The sequence below is a fragment of the Puma concolor genome, chromosome C2 (genome assembly GCF_028749965.1).
Source record: "Puma concolor isolate L17-30 chromosome C2, mPumCon1.1.hap2, whole genome shotgun sequence".
Taxonomy (NCBI): Eukaryota; Metazoa; Chordata; class Mammalia; order Carnivora; family Felidae; genus Puma; species Puma concolor.
In genome coordinates, this window is record NC_141675.1 from 141,973,982 (window position 1) to 141,989,707 (window position 15,726).

The following is a 15,726-nucleotide window of genomic DNA, read 5'->3' on the forward strand; positions in this document are numbered from 1 at the left end:
TCTCTGTCCCTACCTCCCTTGTGCCTGCTCTCTCTCTCTCTCTCTCTCTCTCTCTCTCTCTCCCCCTCCCCCTCCCTTCCTCCCTCCCTCCCTCCCTCCCTCAAAGAGGAGGAAGGATTTGTGCTCTGTTCTGTCTCACCTGGACACCATTAATTACATTTTTTTTTTTTTTTTTTTTTAGTGAGGGAAATGATAAATATGACTTTTAGTTTGTTGGATGTAGGTATCAGAAGTACATAAAATAGGCAGTAACTTGAATATGGTATATGAAGACTGAAGAGTGGCAAATGAGAGATGAATATTGGCCATGTGAGTGTGGCAATTGTCTGGGATGACTGATGGCCTGTCCCCAGCACATGAGCCAAGAACTGTTCAGATGAAGTTACCATAATATTACAAAAAAGCAGAGATGTTTTGTGTTTATTTGTAACAGCCAAATAGTCACTCAGAGATTTGGTATTTGGGAGATGAACCATAAATACTCCTGTGAATACAGTGTGAAGAAGAAATGAGTTATATTTATATCTCAAGGTTATTTTCCAATACATGAATGAGCTAGAATAATAATTCTTGAAAAATGGAAGAGTAACGTCTTTTAGCACAATATCCAAACTGTGTACCGTGGAACCCTAGTACAGCAGTATGTTACTAAGTGTTAAATACATACGTGAAAGTAGTTCCATAATCAAAGAAGTTTGAGAAATATGCGATTACACAAAATTAAATATATATTTTTACTTTAGAATGTCTACCACCCTTCAAAATGCTGCTGTACAATTGGAATTTTATTGCTTTTTGAATTTTGTAGCTCTTTGTACAGCATCCCCCTCGCTCCCCTGTTTTTGTTTTTGTTTACTGCATCAACTCCTGGGACCAGTGTTGCCCCAAGCAAATTTTAGGGAACTCTGCTTTGAAGGCATTTTTTTTTTTGGACTTTTTTTTTAAGATCCTTGCAGTAATGAAGGTTTATAGTGTACGTTTTTGTCAAAGTGGATGGGTTCTTTCCACTGAAAGGTGTTTCCACACATGACCTTGAAGATAGATTAATAAAAGAAGAAAGTAGAAATACTAGGCTGACAGACATTGTAAAGTAGGGCATAAGAGATGCCAAAAAAAAAAAAGCATTCTGGAATTTTAAAGTAGGAGTTAAAATGTGTGTTATATGGAGGAGACCGGATTAGAGCCTTTGAATATTTATAATACGAATGTGCGAGTATATGACCAGTGTCTTCCCAGTTTGGGGGAGAAATAGGACAGAATCCAATTCACATTTGAGCCTGCTTCGCTTTAAATTTCCTCATGTAAAAAGAAGGAAGTATTGCTAAGTTTACAAAGATATGCCTCAGGATAAAACCTGAGTTCACTGCACTGCCTTTAATCTTCCTGGATAGGAGCCCTTAAGAAGTGGCCAGGACCTCTCCATAGATGAGTGAAGACTTTCAGGAAAGAGAATTGAAGGAGACAGCTATTGGATTAATTTTAAGAAGCTTTTGCTGAAATTTCCCATAGAGTATACATGGAAAGTAAAGACATAAGGAGATATAGCTCTCTGGGTCAAAAAAAAAAAATCCAAATTCCCATACTTTTTCTCTGTTAGTCTTTATTGAAAAATTCATTTACTGCTAATGGTGTCAAGAGGCCCCGTCAGCCCTCATTATTGTACCAAAAAGAAAAATCATGAAAAGGTTTAGGGAGCCCAGTCTGGAAAGGAATATTGTCATTTCTGTTTTCCAACTATCTGGTAAAAATTGATTCTGTTATCTAAACTTCACAGAACCAAGGGTCCAGATAACCACCTTGTTCTGGTGAGTCTGTGAAGCCTGGTAAGAGATACTGACTAAATCAAAAGGGGAACAAGGCAGGTCAGTTCCTTTCACAGAGGAAGAATAAAATGAGATGGAAATAAACAGAGGAAACGGTAAAGACACGAGTCTTGGTTTTCAGATGATTCTAGAGCCCTGGCCTCAACCTGACCTAAATCTTAGAAAATGTCAAGTTTTTAGTACTAATTTTGGCCTAAGGAAGGAAGCAAGTCATAGATTTGCTTAAACTCCATTGGAGCGTTTTGGCATCAGCTATCTGGGTGATACTGGGAAATACTTTTTTTTTTTTTTTTTACTCAGATCCTATCAACATTGTTTGGTGCTTTTCCACCCAAATGTCTAAACAAGTCCAAAAGCCATACGCAGGTTATATCTAGAAGAAGGTAGGGGCGCCTGGGTGGCTTAGTCGGTTTTAGCGTCTGACTCTTGATGTGGGTTCAGGTCATGGTCTCCAGGTTGGTGAGATCAAGCGCTGCATCAGTCTCTGTGCTGACCGCGTAGAACCTACTTGGAGTTTTCTGTCTTCCTCTGTCTCTGCCCCTTCTCTGCTTTTCCTCTCTCTCAAAATAAACTTTTTTTTTAAAAAAAATAGAAGAATGTAGACCAATATATTAGGAACAGCTGGAGTAACTCAAGTTCTTAATACTGTCTCATTAGTCTCCATAATTTAACACCTAGACAACATCCATGAGAGATTTTTTCAGTCGAGACGAAGGAGTCCAGCATGCACAGTGAGGTGCATTCGCTCCTAGGCTTAAGTTTTTTTGAAATCAGTCTTCAGTGATGATCACTCAGTGTACGCTTTAGTCTCCATGAACCACAACAGCACAACCTGGGCTTTATTCATCCCTTGGGATTGAGAAGCAGTTCTGTATATAAGTAGCAATTTCATCCTGATTTTTCAAGCTTGGCGCTCTCTCATCTTCCACACACTTGAAGGGAAGATGTTGGCCGGCTGGCCCTGAGGAACCTTATCTTTCATTTATCTGGGAAGGAAGAATCTGATTTAGCCTAGTTTTCCTTTACTCTGAGCATGCCAGGTGCCCCCTCCCTCATCTTGTACTATCCTGTGACCGCTTCACCTATTCATCTCCAGCCCTTTTTCAGTGCCTATAAGTTGAAAAAGAACACAGAATTATAGTGTTTAGAACTGAAGTGGACGTAGGGCTCATCCAGGCCGAGCCTTCCTCTGTTGAGGGCTTATTGGCACCCCAGAGAAGTGGGGTAACTTGCATCCGGTCCTCCGACTCCTTAGGGGCAAAGCTTGGCCCTGGTGCCCCTGACTTCTCATTCTCATTTCCTCTCGTCTGGCCATCTCGCCAGACCTGAGTCATGAAAGCAGCGAGGCACGGAGGCCAACCATACTTTATAAAGTCATGGTATTTTTCCTCATCTAAACTTGGTTTATCTTTCTAAAAACTTGGGAGTTGCTGGGGCATCTGGGTGGCTCAGTCAGTTAAGCGTCCAACTTTTGGTTGGCTCACGTCATGATCTCATGGTCTGTAAGTTCAAGCCCTGCATCAGGCTCTGTGCTATCAGTGCAGAGCCTGTTTGGGATCCTCTCTCTCCCTCTCTCCCTGACTCTCTCTCTCTCTCTCTCTCTCAAAAATAAATAAATAAACTTAAAAAATAGAAAACAATAAGGACGCCTTGGTGGCTCAGTCAGTTGAGCATCCAACTTTGGTTCAGGTCATGATCTCATGACTAGTGAGTTTGAGCCCCGCCTTGGGCTCTGTGCTGACAGCTCAGAGCCTGGAGCCTGCTTTGGATTCTGTGTCTCCCTCTCTCTCTCTGCCCCTCTCCTGCTCATGCTTTGTCTCTGTCTCTCTCTCTCTCAAAAATAAATAAACATTAAAAAAAATAACGTAAAAATGAAAAACAATAAAAACTTGGGAGTTGCAGCCCAACGTGGAAATCACCTGTTTGATCCTCCAACGAATGGAGGTCTCTCACCTGCAGTATTCTCGAGACAATTATTTGGTTTCTGCTTTCTTATTATGTTATTAGGAGCTGTCTTCAGGAAACATAAAAATTTCACTAGGATGTTTTTGTTGTTAAATCAAGCTAAAAGTTACCTTTTCTGTGAAAAAAGAGGCAAGAATATACAATGGGGAAAAGACAGTCTCTTCAACAAATGGAGCTTGGAAAACGGGAAGCTACATGCAAAAGAATGAAATTGGACCACTTTATTATACACCACACACAAAAATAAACTCAAAATGGATTAAAGACCTAAATGTGAGACTTGAAATCGTATAAATCCTGGAAGAAAACACAGGCTATAATTTTTTTGACATTGGCAGTAGAAACATTTTTCTAGATATGTCTCCTCAGGCAAGGGAAACAAAAGCACAACTAAGCTATTGGGATTACACCAAAATAAAAAACCTTTCCACAGTGAAGGAAACCACCAACAAGATGACAAGCCACCTGAAGAACGAGAGAATATATTTGCAGATGATATATCCAATAAGGCATTAATATCCAAATAATTGGATTACTACAAATAATCCAATTAAAACTCGGCAGAGGACCTGAATAGGCAATTTTTCCAAGAAGACATACAAATGACCAACAGACACATGAAAAGATGCTCAACATCACTAATCAAGGAAATGAGCAGATCAAAACCACAATGAGATATCACCTCACACCTATCAGAATGGCCAAAATAAAAAAGACACATTAAGTGTTGGGGAGGAGGTAGAAAAAAAGGAAGCCTCATGCACTTTGGTGGGATTCTTCAAAAAACTAAAAATAGAATACCATATGATCCAGTAATTATACTGTATATTTACGTAAAGAAAATGTCAACGCTAATTCAAAAAGATAGATACACCCTTCTATTTATTGCAGCATTTATTTGCAAAAGCCAAGATGTGAAAACAACTCACGTGTCCAGCCACAGATGAGTGGATAAATATATCATCTATACCTATATATGATAGAATATGACTCAGCCATAAAAAAAGATGAGATCTTGCCATTTGTGACAACAGGGATGGCCTTAGGGGGCATAATGCTAGGTGAAATAAATCAGAGAAAGTCAAATACCATATGGTTTCACTCCTGTGTGGAATTTAAGAAACAAAACAAAGAAAAGAGACAAACAAAAAAAAAACAGACTCTTAAATACAGACAACAAATTGATGGTTGCCAGAGGGGAGGTGGGTAGGGGGATGGATGAAAAAAGGTAAAGGGGATTAAGAGTACATTTATCGTGATGAGCACTGAGAAATGTATACAAATGTTGAATCATTATGTTATACGCCTGAAACCAGTAGAAGGCCACATATTAATTATACATAAATAATAATTAATTACAATTTACCTTCTCTTTACTTCCAGTTTTTAGTCCAATTTCTGCCACGCGGAGTAAAGCTAAATGCAAAGAGTGACTCCACTTTCATCCACAGGACACCCCTTCAGAAGTTTTAAAACACTTCTCCAGCATTCCCTTAGGTGCCTCTTCTCTTCTCACACCTAAATATCTGATTTTCTGAACTGTGGCCTATAGGCTTTGGTTGCCAGATCCCCTTAGTGGCCAGTGATTACATTACTGGACAGCGCCAGCCTAGAACATTCTTATTATCGCAGAAAGTTCTGTTGGACAGCCTGAGCTATAGTAATGGGGAAAGGCAGAATATATATGGACGGAGGCTAGATGCAGTGGAGGGATCTTGTGGAAGGTTGTTAGTAATTCTTCCATGTTTTCGCCTAACTAGGCATCAAGGTCATGGGCTGAGAGTGAGGATGGGGGAAAAGGATATTTCTCTAGCAGACAAAAGATAGTGCACGGACAAGGGGAAAATTGTAGGAGTGCTGGACAGCTTTAAATCCACGTTAGGGTAGGCTACGGAGACTAGTCAGCATGCTGTGTGTTTTTCTCCAGCCATGTTCACCAGTACAGACGTGGGGTTGGAGTAGGTGGGAGGTTGACACTGGTTTAATGGGTAGTTCTCAATCCCAGCTGCGCATCAGAACCACTTGGGTGAGCTCTTAAAACATTCAGAAGCTTTATCCCCATGGCAAAGGTTCTGATTGAACATTCTGAAAATGAGTCCTGGGCATTGATTCATTTAAACTTCCCAACATGATTCTAATGCACAGATGTGTTTTAGAACCACTGAATTAGAGTAAGAAGGGGAAGGAAATGTGCAAAGAAGAGGCGAGGGATAGGGGAATTTGGCTAACGGGCTAACGATGGGCCGTTGGTTCCACAAGGCACAATGAAAGAGATTCAGGATTTGTGGAGGGTGTTTGGATTGGGGGATATTCAAGGCTGATGAAGGGTGAGGGATGTGCTAGGAATCTAGGGCTTTTTGGGTGACTAACACAAACCAGGAAAAGAACACAATGAAATTTGCCATGCTGGCCTAAATTTGTGCAGGCAGTAGAAATATAATGCAAACTACATAGAGAACTACAAACTTTTCTGTAGCCATATTAAAAAGAAAAAGGAACAAGTGAACTTAATTTTAGTAACATATTTTCTGTTACTTAATATATGTGAAATATTATCATTTCAACATGTAATCAGTATAAAAATATTTAAGTTTTTTTTGTGTGGGTACAAGTGAGCTGGGGAGAGGCAGAGAGAGAGAGAGAGAGAGAGAGAGAGAGAGAGAGAGAGAGAATCCCAAGCAGGCTCCATTCTGTCAACACAGAGCCTGACACAGGACTCAATATCATGAACTGCGAGATCATGACCTGAGTGAAATCAAGAGTCGGATGCTTAACTGACTGAGCACCCCAGGCACCCCCCCCCCGTATAAAAATTATTAATGAGATATTTGACATCCTTTTTTACACTTTGTCTTCGAAGTTTGTTGTGGATATTATGCTCACAGCACATCTCAGTTCAGAGCACACACATTTCAAGTGCTCACTGGCCACATGTAGCTGGTGGGCACCACAGTGGACACTATGGGTCCAAGTGGTCATGATGAGGATGTAAATGTTGCACGATTTCTTATAGGACATTTTTTCCAGAATACAAACGTACTGTAATACTGTAATATATTCAATCTTTTATGTATATATGTGTGTATATATATATGTATACATATATGTATACATATATATATGTATATATATATGTATACATATACATATATATATATATGTATATATATATGTATACATATACATATTGCTAACTTGACATATAGAACATAACCAATTAAAAATTATTCTGATAACATTGCGTTACTATCCACTCTACCGAAATCATTTTAAAGTCATACTTAACGTGCAATATTCTTTGCAGTCACTCTGAATTTGCTATGCTTGCCTTGGACATCTTTATGTAAGTTCGTGAGGACAAAGCTACTAAGTACCCATCAGTTATAATATTTTTATTAGGACTGTCCAGCCAGGTATGGCTATATCCAATTAGGTTCTTATCTAATCCAATATAGCTTGTCCATAAAAGTGTCACGAGAGTCTTAGTCATACGCTCTGTTAAAGTCCAAAAGTGCCATGCCAGCCACACTTATCTAATAAAGGTTAGTCTGGCAGGCATTTCCCAGTAAGTCTGTGCCAGCTTAAGCTTCCAGAGATCCCTGCTTCCTTTTCTGTGTGTCCTTATGCCAGCCTTTTAATCTTTTGGTCTGCATGCTTACTCTCCTTTATGTGGAGGGAGTCTTTTCTCATTTTCTGATAGTTGAAGTTACTGACTTCAGGGGAGAAAGGAAAACGGGAAAATGAACAACCACCCGCCATTTGATGGTAGCAAAGCGGGGTTTGATTTATTGGACCTGAATTTAGTATTCTAAAATATTACAAGCAAGAAGGAGTTTGCATTTCATGAAGGACCGCATGGCAAGAGACTGGCCAATGTGTTTTCAAAATGGCCAAAGGGGGGTGGATGGAGGATGATGTCTAGATAAAAGTGCACCAAGGAAGAGGAGAAAGGAGCGTGAGAAGTAGCAGAAAAACAGCACCCTCAGACATCCTCACGTAAAAATAACAGGACGTAGATTAACGAGTCAAACTTCAGTGGTGCCTCTGATGTCGACATACCGCAGTTGATGGTGTAAGACATAAAAGCAATCTGATATTTTATTTACTTATGTTTCATGGATAATATTTTTATTACATTAGCTGAATCAAATACATTGGCACATTGTCAGCTGGTCTGTCACTGGGACATCGGCTGCCCGGATTGCTTTAACCACCTCTTGGTGTCTCAGCGAAGAATGCCTGTCTCCACCACAGGTACTTGCGGCTGAGATCGCCTTGGGCACACTGACACTCTTGGTTGCTCAGTGAGGCTGTCCTTCTGTGTTTGACTTGGATTTCCACCTCTGGTACGTGCTGATCTGTAGTCTGTCTCAGGTGTCAGTGGTCCCTCGTGCCCTCCATTGTGCTGCTGGCCACTCCTCAGAACAGACCGTCGGGCGTCTCTGGCGACCACTCCACTCCCGCAGTCTGACGTTTTTACACAGGAAAGTTCATGTGGCTTTAAGATGCACCGAGTCCTGCTGGAATAGGACTGACGACTAGAATTAGGAGCAAAAGCATAGCTCTTTTACAAAAGAAACTGACTTGAGAGTATGCTATTGCTTGCTCAGCTAGAACAAGATTTAAAGGCTCTCTCACCAAGCAGACAGGTTGAGTAGGCACAGACCCAGGAGAACTCTTTGTCATTGTCCAGGCCATTAGGGCAGGATTTTAAACCAGAATCCTCATATCACTGTTCCACTCTGGAACACCAATCAGGTTATTTGTCTTTATCAGCCATTCCGTACTCTCCTTCTTTATTACCTTTCTTGGGCTAGTTTTATTTCTGATCCATTCTAGACTTTGAGGACACGAATTGTAAATAGAGCACAGATACTGCGAATCACACACATCTTCAACCTGGGTCTGTCAGTTCCCACATAGTGGTACCATGCAATTAGCGAGGCTTGGTCTCACATCTTCCTCTGTGAAATGAAGTAATGCAGCCTACCTCCTGGGGTTGTTATGAGGCTTAGTGATGACAGATGCCGAGTGCTGGGCACATGATGGGCATTCAATAAATGGTGCTTTGGTATTGAAACTGTGGATGTGGCACAGATAAGGACTTTTTATCTGGCTCAGCTGGTTATCATACACGCGCACACACACACACACACTCACACACACGAAAGAAGAGTTCATGATGTGATAGTTGGCTAAAAACAGGCTGAGCGTTAGTGAGCTGTGGTTGGGGCCTTGGAAATGTGCAAGGTAGAAATGAGGGTAAGAGACTGCAACATCTTTAGCAAATACCTGAAATGAATCTTGTTAACATGCTGGGAGGATTCTGATGGCAGCCTATAGTCTGACATGTTTTCAACCTCTCTCTCTCTTTTTCTTTGTCACTTTTTAACAGCTTCATTGAGGCATAATTTAAACACGATACAATTTACAACTTAAAGTGTACACTTTAGGGGCACCTGAGTGGCTTAGTCTGTTGAGTGTCCAATTCTTGCTTTCAGCTCAGGTCATGATCCCAGGGTTGTGGGATCAAGTCCCGCATCAGGCTCTGTGTTGCCTGCTTAAGATTCTCTCTCACTCTCTCCCTCTACTTCTCTCTCCTGCTTGTATACACACTCTCTCTCTGTCTCTAAAAATGATTAAAAAATTAAAGTGTTCACTTTAATGGTTATTAGTATATCACAGATATGTGCAATCGTTGCCCCAATTTTAGTACATTTTCGTCATCTTTAAAAAAAAAAAAAAAAACAACCCTCAATTCTCTCTGTCTCCCTGTCTCTCTGCCCCTCCCTCACTCACAGTCTCTCTCTCTCAAAAATAAATAACCTTAAAAAGCCCTCATATCCTTGGGGCGCCTGCATGGCTCCATTGGTTGGGTGTCCGACTTCAGCTCAGGTTACGATCTTGCAGTTCGTGAGTTTGAGCCCCGCGTCAGGCTCTGTGCTGACAGCTCAGAGCCTGGAGCCTGCTTCAGATTCTGTGTCTCCTTCTCTCTCTGCCCCTCCCCTGCTCACACTCTGTCTCTGTCTCTGTCTCTCTCAAAAATAAATAAATGTTAAAAAAAATTTTTTTTTAAAAGCCCTCATATTCTTTACCTATCACCTTCCACCCCTACCAGCCACAAGCAGCTGCTAACCTACACTCTATCTTTGTAGATTTCCCTGTTCTGGACATCTCATGTGAATGGCATCATGTAATATGTGGTCTTTTGTAACTGGCTTCTTTCACTTAGCATAATGTTTTCGAGGTTCATCCATGTGGTAGCATGTTCCAGTACTTCATTCCTTTTTTATGGCCAAATAATTCTATTGTATAGATTCCTACATCTTGTTTATCCATTTGTCAGTTGGTGGACATTTGGGTTGTCTTCTCCCCTTTTGTCATTATGAATAATGCTGCAATATCATTTGTGTACCAGTTTTTGTGTGGATGTATGTTTTTATTTCTGTTGCATCTGTATCTCGGGGTGGAATTGCTGGATTGCAGCCTTCCTTTGTGCTCCTATCCTTGGGACGGGAAAGAGTTAGTGATTCTACTCTTACCTCCCTAAAATACTTCCCTGTGAGCAACTTTTGCTTATCAAGTAATGTTCCTGCTCCTCAGCAGCTTTGGTGGGCACTTTGGGTTCCAGGCTCTTCAGGATCTAGACAGAACCTGACAGTAGGGTAACTACTTTTTTCTGCAGCAAACGTAATTGTAGACTCCATTATACAGGAAAGCAAAAATAGCACTTAACCTGCATCTTTCTTGGTTATTTAAGAAATAAGAAATAAACTGTCATCATTTCTCAGCTCCTATTATAAATACCTCTATAACCTCTCATAGAATCTTCTTCTTTTATTTTTTTAAAAGTTTATTTATTTAAAAACTGAGAACAAACTGAGGGCTGATGGGGGTGGGAGGGACGGGAGGGTGGGTGATGGGTATTGAGGAGGGCACCTTTTGGGATGAGCACTGGGTATTGTATGGAAACCAATTTGACAATAAATTTCATATATTGAAAAAAATAATAATAATAAAAAATAAAAAATATTATCTCAAAAAAAAGTTTGTTTTTTTTTATTTTGAGAGAGAGAGAGAGAGAGAGAGGGAGGGAGGGACGGACAGAGGGTTGGGCAGGAAGGAAGGGAGAGAGAGAATCCCAGGTAGGTTCCTCATTGTCAGCATAGAGCCCAGTGTGGGGCTTGAATTCACAAATTGTGAGATCATGACCTGAGCTGAAACAGAGTCAGATACTTAACCAACTGAGCCACGCAGGCGCCCCTCTCATAGAAGCTTCTTTGACTGCTTATTTATGCACTCATATTTGTATTCATTATTGTGCTCATTCATTCACTCAGTACAAATTTATTAAACACCTACCTCTGTCAATCACTGTACTAGACTTGATGGATATAAAGATATTTAAGACATGCACTTCTTATTGGAGAGAAATACACATAAATAGGTTGTTATAATACCATATGGTACTGGTAAAATGTCCGTAATCCATCTTGGGGTTACTGCAGAAGGCTTACTGAAATATAGAGATGTAGAACATGGATATAGAGATAGTTTAGGGAACTTTCCAGGAAGAGAAATTGGTGTAAACAGATGCAGAAGAAAGAAATATGGTACGAATGATTCGGTATTGCTGGATTATAGCGTGCTTCTGGGACAAAGAATCTTCAGAGGGAAAATGTAATTGCTTAATATGTGGCCTGCTGGTAGGAATTAATCGTTAAGAGAGCAAAGATTATGCAGTGATTTACAACTCCCCACTAAATAGCTGTGTGATATCAGACAAGCCATTAACCTCTCTGTGCCTCATTTGTTATCAAATGTTGAGTGGGAAATACACTTTATGGATATCTCCTTTCTAAAGTGACCCATGAATTGCTAAAACAAAATTAAAGTCCTAATGAACTTTCTAATATTGTCCCAAATATAGCCAAGGCTTGGACAGATAAAACTATATAGAATCGAGGAGCTATGTCATAGATTGGATTCCAGATTAAACAGATTGAAGTAAAGGACTCCGAAATAAGGAAGCAGATGAATTTGGAACCTGGCTTGGTGCCTCACTGATGCCAACCGCCTACAGAAGAAAATTTCCAAACCCCAATTTCAAGTCTGCTCTTATCCTTCTCCAGCTCCACCCTTCATGAGTCACAAAAAGGGCACACCTTTTATCTGACTTCAAATCCTCCCCTAATAGTTGTTTTGGAACACTTGAGGCATCTCGGCAGATTGTGGATTGTAGATCATTGTAAGCTATGTAGCTATCCCATAGTACTCAGTACTCATTTCTTCATAGATAAAGTGGTGGCTACCTTCTCCTGTAAAATTTGGATATTTCTATGTCTTTAAGATCATATAGGAGGAGGGCACCTGGGTAGCTCAGTTGGTTAAGTGTCCAACTTCAGCTCAGGTCATGATCTCACAGTTCTCGAGTTCCAGTCCCGTGTCGGGCTCTCTGCTGTCAGCACAGAGCCAGCTTCAGATCCTCTGTCCCCCTCGCTCTCTGCCCCTCCCCTGCTGGTTTTCTCCCCCCCCCCCCTTTTCTCATTTGTTTCTCTAAATAAATAAATGGGTAAACTTAAAAAAAAAAGATCATATAGGAAACTCTGTAAGGACCGCATCACATTTTATTCTTAGATGTATGCTAGCAGTGGTCATTTAGTTCCCCTCTCCCTTTTCGAAACCTATACAGCTTTATTTTTTTATCTTCATTTACTGTCTCTAGCTCAGCACCTCCATACACAAGCAAAGAGAATAGAAAGAGCCACAGCAGCTCTTTAAGTTTGACATGTGCCTACCTCCAGAGCCTCTGCTTTTATCCATCACCCCATATTGATAAAGCTATAAGGAAGACCAGGAGTAGCTTTGATGCCCAAACAGAACTGTCCCCAAATAATGGGCTCAGTCGTAAGTGTACATAAGCACAAGAGGGAAAGATTTCTGATTCTTCCATCCACTTGATCCATCTGAGAGGTTGTCTTCCTTCTTTAATAGTTATCTCCATGAAAGAGGAACAAAGACTGAATGGCATGGAACATGATGGAACCTGCAAGACACTAAATGTAAAGGGCATAGAAAGAACAAATTAAAGGTACACTATGATGTTGGAGGAAAGGTTTAATTAAGTAACTAATACCTATGTTCTCAAGTTGCTCTAGGATCATTTAGTAGTACACTCTCCTTTACAGTACTTCTTCAGAAGAGCCATTGCTGACGTGGGTGCTTTGTGATTAATAAAGGAAGACCTTACCCTGGTGAAAGTGAAATTTCCATCATTGCTGGTAAAGCTGCTATTCACTTTCGAGTCACAGAATTACCACCATTTGTGACCTCAGAGTTTTAAAGTTGCATAATCTGAAATTTCCATGGTGGCTGTTGTTCATGGAATGTGATTTCCAGAACTGAATGCCTAGGATAAGGCTGTTTGGAATTTCAGGTTTTAGTACAAGCACCACTTACGCATTTTATTTTCATCTGCTTCATCAGTCTTTAGTTGTCCAGTGGTGGGTTACCAAGTTACTTCAGTTTTATTATTTTACAGAAAATGTTTTACATATAGAAAACATGATTTATATGTATATTACTAAGACAATGAAAGTAGACCATCAATCCATAGGAAGTTCTATTTTCTTTTGGGAAATTAAATATCAGAAAGAAACCCACTGGGAGGCCTCCCTCCGTTCCCTCTGCCCTGCTGTTGTGTGAGCTGTTAATGGCTGCAGCTGCCCAACTTGCCCATTTGCCTCAGGGTGGGACAATTTTTGTGTGTTACTCTTGTTTCCAAACTCCCGGTAGGATCAAGCTGAGCCTAGACTTCAGCTGTAACTACATCTTTGCTTTGCTTCATTCCCACCTTATCCTGTTTCCTTCACATCTGTACAAGTTTGTTCTGAAACACTCCCTCCATAAATCACTTGTGTAAGGATCTTTATCTCGGGCCCACCTCAAGAAACCCCATCTGAGACTCTATGTGAAAACACTCATTAGTTTCAAATGAGGGTAAATATAAAAAAAAAATTAAAATAAAGCAATAGAAACCATTTTTGGAAAAAGGAACTTTACAAAGTATTAAGGGATATCCATCTAAATTTATAAAAATATGCATAGATGTCTGGAAAGTTTGACATATAGTGACAGAGTAATGTGAATATTATATACAATGATTGACATTCAAGTAATTGAAGCACAGAAAGCCAAAAGTTGTCCATAGATGACTCCCATCAAGAACAAGTGTGTACATCTATGAACTTACATTTAATGATCATGACCCTGTCAGCTACATCCTGTTTGACATTTACAGAAAGAAGTGTAATAATGGATTGATGAATTCATTAGCATTATGAATCATGAAAAAACAGAATCTTTAATGTACTTTATTAAGTGTTGACTGTTGGTTTGGAGAGGACAAAGATTACAGAAGTTTTAAATTGGGTTCTCAAAGGGCAATGAAATTGGAACAATCATATTTTACCCTAAATGATCAAGGGATAAAACTCACATCTGTCTGTAATATTGTCATGTCTCTGGACTCCCATCTGTCCAGAGGAGTTTATGTAAGTCCAGAAAAGCACAAAACTCGGGAATGAGCAGAAGGGGAAATGCCAGTTGCTGAGTCAGACACTGGATGAGAAGTTCTGTCCTGATTTTCCTAAAGAAAAAGACAACAGATTTGAGATTGAGGCTCTTTCATTTATTTATTCAACCCATATTTAAGGAGCACCTCTTCTGTTCTGGGGTCCCATGCTTGTTGCTGTGGTTACAGACATGAAAAGGCAGAAATGAGCTCCCCAGCCAAATTTGCTGCTGTAATCATTCCTGGTCTGACTTCCATCCTTTTTGCAAATGATTTCTGGGATTTATAGGCTCTGTCTACATTTTTGTGGTTTCCTAGGGCTTTCAGGTATTTAACAATGTCTAAGCCTTTCCCGATTGCCTTAAACTCCTCTGTTAATTTATATTCCAGAATTGTCACAGGGAAAATTGGATCTATTGCCTTTACCCCTCCCCTAAATAATCCTGTAGTTATGATGATTTAATGTGTGAGTATTTGTCTTTAAATATTATGTGTCTTCATTGTTTTTTCCTGAAAAAATGAAAATGCTACTTATATCGTTGGGAGTTTGATGCTAAAGGTTAGCATCCATGCTGTAAAGTTCTTCAAGACTCTGGACACAAGAACTCCCATGTTTAAGAGATTAGTCAGTCCATCCTGTATCATGCATTAGATTTTGATGTCTTGATTTATTTATTCTATTCAGTCCTTAACCCATCTATAGTTCAGTAATCATAGCAACTAGTATTTGTGAATATCTTTCATGACATCTGATTTGTCACAACTTTGAGGATTTTATCTTAGTAAGTTCAATGTTTTAATAGTGTGTGAGTTTTGCCGAGTACAGCATTTGGAATTCTGAATAAGTAGCTGAAAGTTAACCTCCTATAGAACAGAGGTTTGGTCCAGTGTGCTAATATAGCTTGTTACATTTTGGTGAATATTTTGACCACATTTTGAGATAAATCGATGGGAATACATTTCTCCACTACTTTAAAGAAAATTATTTATAATGGTTCTTTCATCTGTTAATGGACAAGTGTTATTTTTCTCTTAATGATATAAGGATTTTTATCTTAATTTTTAAATAGAAGTATGTAAATGAAATTTGGACTTGGGGAACCACTTTGAATTTCCATTAAGTGTCTTTCTTTTTATAAAACCACACCGTCTGAGAATAAGTCTTACACTGCTGTGCCTTATATTAGTGTATAAACAAATTCTTTATATAAATTATCATCATCACTAGACTCTTACCGGTGTGATTGTGCCTGTGTCAACTTAATGCTCAGGAGTATGCCTCCTACTCAGATCTATGAGCTGTTGGATTTTTAAAAATCCATTTGGATCAAGTAGATTCTCTACAGAAGAGTGGATACCTAATTG

General features: G+C 39.7%; 1 protein-coding gene and 1 pseudogene across 3 annotated transcripts in view; one reads left to right on the top strand and one right to left on the bottom strand.

The window, feature by feature from the left end:
* LOC112850414 (uncharacterized) overlaps positions 1–15,726 on the top strand; it is a 327,008-nt gene that overhangs the window by 1,931 nt on the left and 309,351 nt on the right. The window lies entirely within an intron of this gene.
* LOC112850411 (SNRPN upstream reading frame protein pseudogene) lies at positions 7,995–8,189 on the bottom strand (annotated as a pseudogene).